Below are 9,031 nucleotides of genomic sequence, written 5' to 3'. Positions count from 1 at the left end.
TCGGTGAGCGGCTCTGCGGCCCTCAACCAGGGTCTTTACCTTCACTCCCCCCCGGACCTCTCCTTCCCAGAGTCCAGGCTCCTCACACAGCAAAGCGTCAATCACAGCGTGCCACTCCGGCCTGACCCCTCGAGGCTGTGGACACCTGGCCTCAGACGCGCGCTGGGGAAGGGCCCGCACGGCAGTGTCCCCCTCTTTGAGACGCTGGGGACGCCGCCCACAGGCCCAGCGGGGTCTCCATATATTTAAAAGTATGACTGAGCAGAAGCCCCGGTTGGAGCAGGGAAAGGTTTGTGGAAATTCAATGTGTACTAAGATAACTCAGGAAAAATTACTTCAGACTCTCATGCATCGTATTCTGAGAACAAAGACATTCATGCAAGTAGGAGGGTGAGTTACTGAGACACAGTGAGGCCCACGTGTGTTTAGGCCAGTGATGGCGAACCTATGACACGTGTGTCAGAGGTGACACGCAAACTCATTTTTTTGGTTGATTTTTCTTTGTTAACACATTTCGTACCGCTCAGGAGTTTTCTCGTGTTTCGCGCGCCATCTGTTAAGGACCGCTCACGAGTTTTCTCGTTTTTCACGCCCAAGGAAAAAGGAGCGAATCTAGATACTTATGTAAATTTTGTTTGGTCCCTCTTCATAGAGGAAAATGTTTTACGCAGTACCATACGTTAAAAAAGTACTAGGAACTTTTATTGTTTAATTGTTTTTGTAAATAAAAATGTTATATAATTATTGAAAAACGACACCTAAAGTGCATTATGATGATTTAAATAAAGTGCAGTTTGCCCGAAAACGTGCGGTCCCTGGCGTATGTCTTAGAGATTTCTATGCGGTACGAAAGTTAAAATTTGAGGGAGTGGGAGGGGGGCGTGGCCTGCCGCTAACGCAGCTGCTTAGCCCCGCAGCCTCCCCGTGGCAGGTGCAGCCTGGCCTGGTGCTCCAGGACTTGGCTTGAGCGGCACCCTCGTGGCCCTCTCTTCGCCCCCCCATTCCCCCCCGCAAACGGGGGTCCTTCCAGGGCCTCTCTGGCTCCGAGGTCGTGGCCGGATTGAGGTCATGCAGCTGCGAAGGTGCAGAGCTGGGATCCCAACCCCTGCTGGTCTGCGTGCCAGACTCCCCAACATCCGAGTTCTGCGTGAGGGAAGGCTTATGGGTGGAGGAGGCGCCAAGAATCGGGGAGCCCTGGGAGTTCCTCCCACCCCACCTTCCAGGACCGACCGGGCTCAGGCTTCTCTTAGGTCCGGGCGAGGGGAGCATGGGAGGGGGGCAGCTTCGTAAAACTCCAAGGAACAAGATGGAGTCTCCCGGTGGCCATCGGGGTTTCGGGGGCTCGAGGTCACCGCCCTCCGCGCGGCTGATGTCCTTGGGCGAGTCCCTGCTCCCCGCTCCCCGCCCGCCCCTGCCCCTCGGGCCGCGCATGCGCAGTGCGGGCGCGCGGGAGGCGGCGGCGGCGGCGCCCCAGATGCTGCGCTCAGAAGCCCGGCCCCGGAGTCTGTCGCTCGGCGCGGGGCGTGGCGTTTCCTTCAAAATCCCGGGGAGCCCGATCCGAGCCCGCATCTCCCGGGGGCCCGCCGGGTCTTGCGGTTCTCGATGGCGCGGGCGGGCCGCCCAGGATCCGCGCTCCCTGATAAAAGCGGCGGCCGCCCTTCCTGACGTGAGACCCGCGCTCCCGCCGTCCGCCCGCCCGCGCGGCGATGACACGGCGCTGGCGGTGGCCGCGAGGCGCCGGGCGGGCCGTTTGCTGTTTGCTGACCGGAGAGCGGCCGCCGCCAGCATGGGCTGCGCCCCGAGCATCCACATTTCCGAGACCCAGACCGTGTACCCGGGCGCCCTGGAGGCCGAGGACGCGCAGGACCCCGCGGTGCTGCTGCCCGCGCTGCGCCCTGCTCCGTCCGGAGTCCGAAGCCTTGGCCACCACCAGCGGCGCCCTCGCCGCGGACCCCGACTCGAAGGTAAGGGCGCCGGGCGGGCGGGAGCTCTCCCTCCGGGCCGCCCCCGGGCCGCGGTGCCCAGGCCGGGCTCCCGGGTGGACGGACGGACGCCCGCAGCCCCGTCCCGCCGGGCAAGCGACCCGGGCCCCGAATGGGAGGGTGTTGGGGGGTGAGGGACGCGTCCGGGGCCGCGGGCGGCCGGTTTTCGGGGGAAGGCACCAGACGTCCCCGAGCCCCGGGGGCCCTCCTTGTGAACTTTGTCGGAAGGGCGCTGGGAGGCCCGTTCCCCTCCCCCCCGAGCGGGGACGGGGACCCCCCGGAAGCCCCGGTCGGGGGTGAAACTTTGGTTTCCCGGTGGAGGGAAGGGGAGGGGAGGGAAGGGGGCGCCGCGGGGCCCGCGCGCTGCACCCGCCGTCCTGCTGGGCGCCCTCTGCGTGGGGACCGTCCCCCGCGGCGCGTGCATTTGAGGTTCACGTCTCTCCGCAGACATGTGTGTGCTAAGTGCATGGAATTACAGAGCCCGACCAGGAACGCCGGCTTTGAAACATTCATCAGAACAAAGTTATTTTTTTTTTAATTAAGCAGTCTGACTGGTGGAACACATTTGTGACTTTGTCTTTTTTTTTTTTTTAAATAATTGAACATCTTCTCCAACGTGTATTGCCTTGGCTATGTTTTGTCAAAGTTTCTGGGCCTTAATCTTTGCTAAGTTTTTTTTTTTTTTTTTAAGAATGATCATCTTTTCTTTTTTCTTTTTAAAAAAAGGGGAAATAAAGTTCAGTAGGGCACACAGCAGCAGTTTTCCAGGGCTCTGACTTGAACTGTCACAGCTGGAACGTCTGCGTTGTTGATGTTTTACTAAACGAGGGGAGGCAGATTGGTGCGAATGGTCACAGGTGGTCGAAGAGCAGCATCCCTCTCACCGCAGCTGCTCAGAGTCGTTTGCAAACTTAACCTGCTTTTCTGTGCAAATTTAATCTGCTTTTCTGTGCAAACTTAACCTGCTTTTCTGTGCAAACTTAACCTGCTTTTCTTTTCAACTGAGGACTGGGAGACCACCGGAGCTTGAGGGCTGTAGCTTGGTTCGCGTTCTGTCTTAAATTTGCATCAGTAGTCATGATATTTTTTTTTCTATAACAGGTGGAAGTGATTTTCCCCACCCCTCCCCGTACATCACGTGAGAACTCACCTTGTTCTCATTATCAGAAGGTGCGCGCTCTCTGGGTAGATTCTTCAAAGACACACACACACCAGCAGTGGTTTTAGCCAGTGGTTCTCAACCTTCCTCATGCCGCGACCCTTGAATACAGTTCCTCATGTGGTGGTGACCCCCAACCATAAAATTATTTTCGTTGCTACTTCATAACTGTCATTTTGCTCCTGTTATGAATCGTCATGTAAATATCTGATATGCAGGATGTATTTTCATTGTTACAAATTGAACATAGTTACAGCATAGCGATTAATCACAAAAACAATATGTAATGATATATGTGTTTTCCGATGGTCTTAGGCGACCCCTGTGAAAGGGTCGTTCGACCCCCAAAGGGGTCGCGACCCACAGGTTGAGAACCACTGTTTTAGACTGTTGACCCAAGCTGCTCCGCATATCTGCATAATGCTTATCCATTAAGCCTACCTAACTGGCTTTTTTTTTTCTTTTTCTTTTTTTTTAAGCATTACAAGTGACGTTGAATCTGGAAACTTTTAACAGCTTTCAAGTTTTTTTGGCCCGAGTCTAATCTCGGTTTGTCTTGCATTAACTGATATTAAGCTTTTAGGCCATGACAGTAGCCTTTTTAGCGAGAGGCCTTTCTGTGTTAGTGGCCTTTTTGTGGCGGTGTGGCTGTCTTGAAATGCCCCTGGTGTCTTATAAGCCTCTCCAGTGCAGCAGCTTACCCTAAGTCTGTTATCCACAGGGCTCCGATGTTCCCTGACTTTCCAAGAGTCTTAAATTTTCTGTCCTGCTGTCAGACCATCGTCTTGATTTGGGTCCCACCAAAGTACATTTATCATGACAGTGCTTAATCCAGTGGCATGTGTATAGTAGGTGTTAAATAAATGTTGACCGAGTTTGTATGTTTTTTTTTTTTATTGGTAACTGAATGTTGAAACATTTTCAGTCACTGGAATTTGATTCTGTAAAACCTCCAACATAGGCATTAAGACTATATTATATTGCCCTAGCCAGTTTGGCTCAGTGGATAGAGCGTTGGCCTATGGACTGAAGGGTCCCAGGTTCGTTTCCGGCCAAGGGCACATGCCTGGGTTGTGGGCTTGATCCCCAGTAGGGGGCGTGCAGGAGGCAGCCAATCAATGATTCTTTCTCATCATTGATGTTTCTATCTCTCTCTCCCTCTTCCTTCCTCTCTGAAATCAATAAAGAAATATGGAAAAAATATATTATTATATCCAGGGGAGGGATCAAATTGTAAGTAACAACATCACAACCACAGACATACTATAGTCTCATGCTTGTGACTCACAAACTGTACTTGTTGATACCACATCTCAGTTACAGGTCTTTATAATTAGACATTTCCGGTAATAGGGCAGAGGTAAATATTGGCCTCTTTTTATTCAATATTGTTTCTTTAAGGGAATATATTAAATATACTCTGGAAATATAAAAATGCACGTTTAGAGAGGATAAACTGCCAGCAATTTAGCAAAATCGCATTATTTTACAATTAATTTGAATCCTTTTTATTAACATATCAAGATCCAGTTTCTGTTCATTAAAATTTTTCTTCTTAAAACAGTAAGCCAGCATATTGTTGAGTGATTTTCAGTAAGAAACTCATTGGGGGAAGTTTTTATATTTCTATAGCATAGAGTAAACACCAGTTCATCAGCACATGCTTGGGAGAGTGGTAATTAATTGCATTTTCAGATTAATTATTAAGCAGTGTATTCCCTACGCTGTAGTGATCCCACATGTGTTCCCTGAAGCAAGTTGTGTACTCTTAATAAGTATTAAATAAAAAAAATGGTTCACGGTCAAATAAATTTGGGAAATACTGGCTCAGACTAAGTTCTGCAGAATTCTTTCATGCCGGATTGGTCATAAAACTGAATTTTCAAAAACACACTGTGGCTCCCCAAATCATTCCCCAAACTTGCAACATTCCCCAAACTTGTTTTGATTACGGAGCCCTCCTATCGAGGTGTATCTTAGAGGCAGGCCACACATTAGAACAGGAGTCTTCAAAGTACAAGAAATACACTTAACAGGAAAGCTCAATAAACACAATATGCTCCTTAAAGATTCCAAAGGTACTTTAGGATCTTGTAATACACTAGGCTGGGTCATCTTTATGAACTTTATTTAAATATAACCAAAAGTACTCTGTGACTGTTGATTCATTTCGGGAGTTACTGCCTGTGTGGTTACCGATGATGAATGCTGTGTTCAGTTTTGTTTTGTTTTCAATTGGGGTGAGCGTTAACTGTAACATTTCGGTGTCTTCTGTCAGTTTTGGGATTTCCTCTGTTTTCCCTTTCCTTAGCTAGGACTTGAGTGGCCCCGAAAAGAGCTGAGTGTGTGGGGCAGGGTGTCAGAGGGGACCCTATATGCTCACCCTCCCTCCCTTTTAGCAAACACCCAAAGCACGGCCGTGACTGATGCCCTCCCCACCCTGTGTCGCTCGCCAGCTCTGTGGGGTGGCAGTCACGTCTGTTTCGTTCACTGATGTACCCCACAGGTCTTCACAGCCATTTGTTAAAGTGGAGAAGTGGAGACTTGTGTGCACCAGGCTGTCGAAGTGGGCAATCCACCCAGCCCATAAAAAAGGAGAAATAGAAACCAGCTCGGAGGCTGTAGAACTTGGACTTGATTTTGAGGAAATCTCAGGTTATTTGTACCCAGGGAACAATCTGTTTTCACCTTGGTGAGCAGAGTAGATTTCCCTATAAAGATTGAAGGGTCGGTGTAGTTCAGTGATGGCGAACCTATGACACGCGTGTCAGAGGTGACACGCGAACTCATTTTTCTGGTTGATTTTTCTTTGTGAAGTGGCATTTAAATATATAAAATAAATATCAGAAGTAGAAGTCTTTGTTTTACTATGGTTGCAAAGATCAAAAAATTTCTGTACGTGACACGGCACCAGAGTTAACACATTTCGTACCGCATAGAAATCTCTTAAGATATACGCCAGGGACCACACGTTTTTGGGCAAACTGCATGTTATTTAAATCATCATAACTACAGATCATAATGCACTTTAGGTGTTGTTTTTCAATAATTATAACATTTTTATTTACAAAAACAATTAAACAATTAAAGTTCCTAGTACTTTTTTAACGTATGGTACTGCGTAAAACATTTTCTAAAAGCGCCAGGAACTTGAAGACGAAGACTATTCGAGTGACCAAAATACAATGTAACTGCAATGCTTTATGGGTTCGTGCAATTATATAGTTTTTCGTAGATTGCAATGCTTTATGGGGTCGTGCAATTATATAGTTTTTCGTAGATTGACCTGCACGGTTTCCACCAAACAGATGGCGCGTGAAACGTGAAAAACGAGAAAACTCGTGAGTGGTCCTTAACAGATGGCGCGCGAAACACGAGAAAGCTCGTGAGCGGTACGAAAGGTGTTAAGTTAGGGTTTTTCAAAATGCTGACACGCCGAGCTCAAAAGGTTCGCCATCACTGGTGTAGTTGGATGAACAGGGCACAACAGGTGACAGAATAGCATAGCCACACACTGACCGAGGGCCACTGCCTCCAGCCCTCGGAATCCTCTCAGATGGATTTCTGTTTTGGCCATGTCCAGTCTTCACTCTGTCGTTCTCTTTTCCTCACCTCCTATTCGCTCTCTCTTTTCCCCACCAGCTTCTCCATCTTCCTCCCTGCCCGCCCAACCTTCCTCCACAAAACTGGCCAAACTAGCCATCTTCCTCAACCAAAGTTGCGTAGTTTCTCAGTGTTTCTCGGCTGTGGAATAAAATTTATTTCCTGCTCTTAATATACCAAGTGGATTAATCAAATCTTTATATTTCCCTAAGCTAAAGCAGATGTCTCTTTTTGTGTGACCTGACTGCTTTCCCCCCACTAGAGGTCATTGATCCTTGGTAGATTATATGCAAGTATAGAAAATTTCCCTCTGGAATTATAATTGAGAAAATGAGACACCCCCCTCCCCTTTCTGTTTCTGAAATAAGTGACTGTAATTTATCTCTGGAGCTCCTGGGCTGTGAGTTCTCTCATTATCCTGCACTTACACCTTTCGGTATATAGAATCTTATTATTTTGCCAGGCCTCTTATAGAGATTTGGCTTTTCATATTTTCTCCAATATCTATTCTATGTATACAAAAATCTGCATTTGTACTACATATTATGTTAGTGCTTAATATTTCCACCATCATTTTAACTGTGGTTTTTGAGATAGATGTTATGATGTCACAACTCTTATCAGCTCAGACCTGCCCTGGGCTGGCCTTGACCCTCTCCTTGCTGAAGGGACCACAGGCCCCTTCGCACAAGTGTTCCCTGTGAAGGAGCTCATGACGCTGGTTTTCCAAAACTGCGGGCTTGCCCATTTGGCTTGGGTTCTTCAATAGAGAAGGGTCCTGATGGGAGGCCACAGGGGGAGGCAAACATCTCAGAATAACCTATGATGCCTAAAGGACCAAATATTTTTTTAAATTAAAAAAAAAATCAAAGCACAGAGAGAGAGATTGCTCGGGACTTGAGTAATCCGTTGGTCTTGTCCAAGGCCAGTGACTTCAGCCTGGTTTCTCAATGCACTGAGACAGTGGGAGGCATTGGGCTCCGAAGTTCTTAGAGTGCAGACTATTCATATTAATAATGCCCACCATTTCCTGGGTGCCTTCTCTGCTGCAGGCGCTGTGCCGGATGGATGCCTTACAGATGTTACTTCATGGCATCCTTGCCGCCCCCGTGAGGTGGCTGCCACCTCTTCCCTTTTGCCAGACCGGCCGCTGATGTTGCAAACTCACCCAAGGCCATAGCCTTAAGCTGAGATTCAAATCCTTTGTTCTCTCACCCCTGGGAGGTTGCCCTCTTTAACTACCTGTCTCCATTGCACCTCCCGTTCTCCTGCTGTCTGTGCCGCTTCAGATGTCACCGGTCACCTGGGTTTTAAGCAGGTGCCTCAGTCTACCTGGTGGGGATTGTGTTAAGTCTTGAGTTCCCGGGGAACTTGGTTCCAGCCCTACATTAGGCTCCCATGTTTGTGGAAGTCGCAGCTGTGTTCAGCCCTGTGCCAATAGAGAGAACAAGATAGAAACATCGATGAGAGAGGAAAACATCGATTGTCTGCCTCCTGCACGCTCCCCACCAGGTATCCAGTCCGACACCCGGAAATGTGCCCCAACCAGGAATGGAACTGGTGACCTCTTGGTGCGTGGGTCGACACTCCACCACTGAGCCGCACCAGCTGGGCTGTGTTGTATATATATTTTTTTTAACATAAAGCCGGTATACCCTAAGCCAGTGATTAATCTGTGGGGTGGATAGTAAAGTTTTGCCTTTAAGATCTTGGCTGTATTAGGGTTGAGCATTCTTCCTGGGTCCCCGCCGCCTTTTCTCTCTCTGTTCTGCTCTGGTGAGAAGTGTGGTTGAATATGTTGTCAGCGAGCTGCTTTGACACGTTTTTCTTTGTTTCTGTTGACATTTTTTATATGACAGCTTCTCCGCTGCAGGCATCATCTGCAGTTTGCTCATCCACACAGACAGGAAGGATGTCATAAATTTCCCCAAACTTTGAGGGTGGCCCTACCGAACCCCAGGAGCGGGTGCTGGCCAGGCCTGTATTCTGTATGGGCTGGAAATAAACCTTCTGTGCGGTAGATTGATGCTCGGTTAGTGTCTCTGTGTGTCTCCCTTTCATGGCCCGCTAATGAGTACAGCAGCCACTTCAGCTTTTCTCACTCTGCCCCTGGGACACCCCAAAGGGCTGGTGGCGCGTCAGTGTCCACTTTGTCTTCAAATGTTTGGAGTTGACGGCAGCTCCCGCAGAGATGTGTTTGTAAGGATAACAGGTGAAGGAAGAGCCAGCGACAAAGGTTTAGGTCCAGCTCCATCAGGTGTTGGTTGTGGGATGTTTGCCCAGTTCT

General features: G+C 48.9%; 1 long non-coding RNA gene and 1 pseudogene across 1 annotated transcript; one reads left to right on the top strand and one right to left on the bottom strand.

Annotated features, from left to right (window-relative positions):
• Nucleotides 1–1,812, bottom strand: part of LOC102420509 — a 24,361-nt pseudogene extending 22,549 nt beyond the window's left edge.
• Nucleotides 1,813–1,899: 87 nt separating this feature from the next.
• Nucleotides 1,900–8,764, top strand: LOC106694734. Its single transcript, XR_002826726.1, has 2 exons — nt 1,900–1,964; nt 8,604–8,764. It is a non-coding gene; the product is annotated as an uncharacterized LOC106694734 (long non-coding RNA).
• Nucleotides 8,765–9,031: the final 267 nt, after the last annotated feature.

This window comes from Myotis lucifugus, unplaced genomic scaffold, assembly GCF_000147115.1.
Source record: "Myotis lucifugus unplaced genomic scaffold, Myoluc2.0 scaffold_600, whole genome shotgun sequence".
In the NCBI taxonomy this organism is placed as follows: Eukaryota; Metazoa; Chordata; class Mammalia; order Chiroptera; family Vespertilionidae; genus Myotis; species Myotis lucifugus.
The sequence above is the reverse complement of the archived record's forward strand: the minus strand, read 5'-3'. Positions and strand labels throughout refer to the sequence as shown.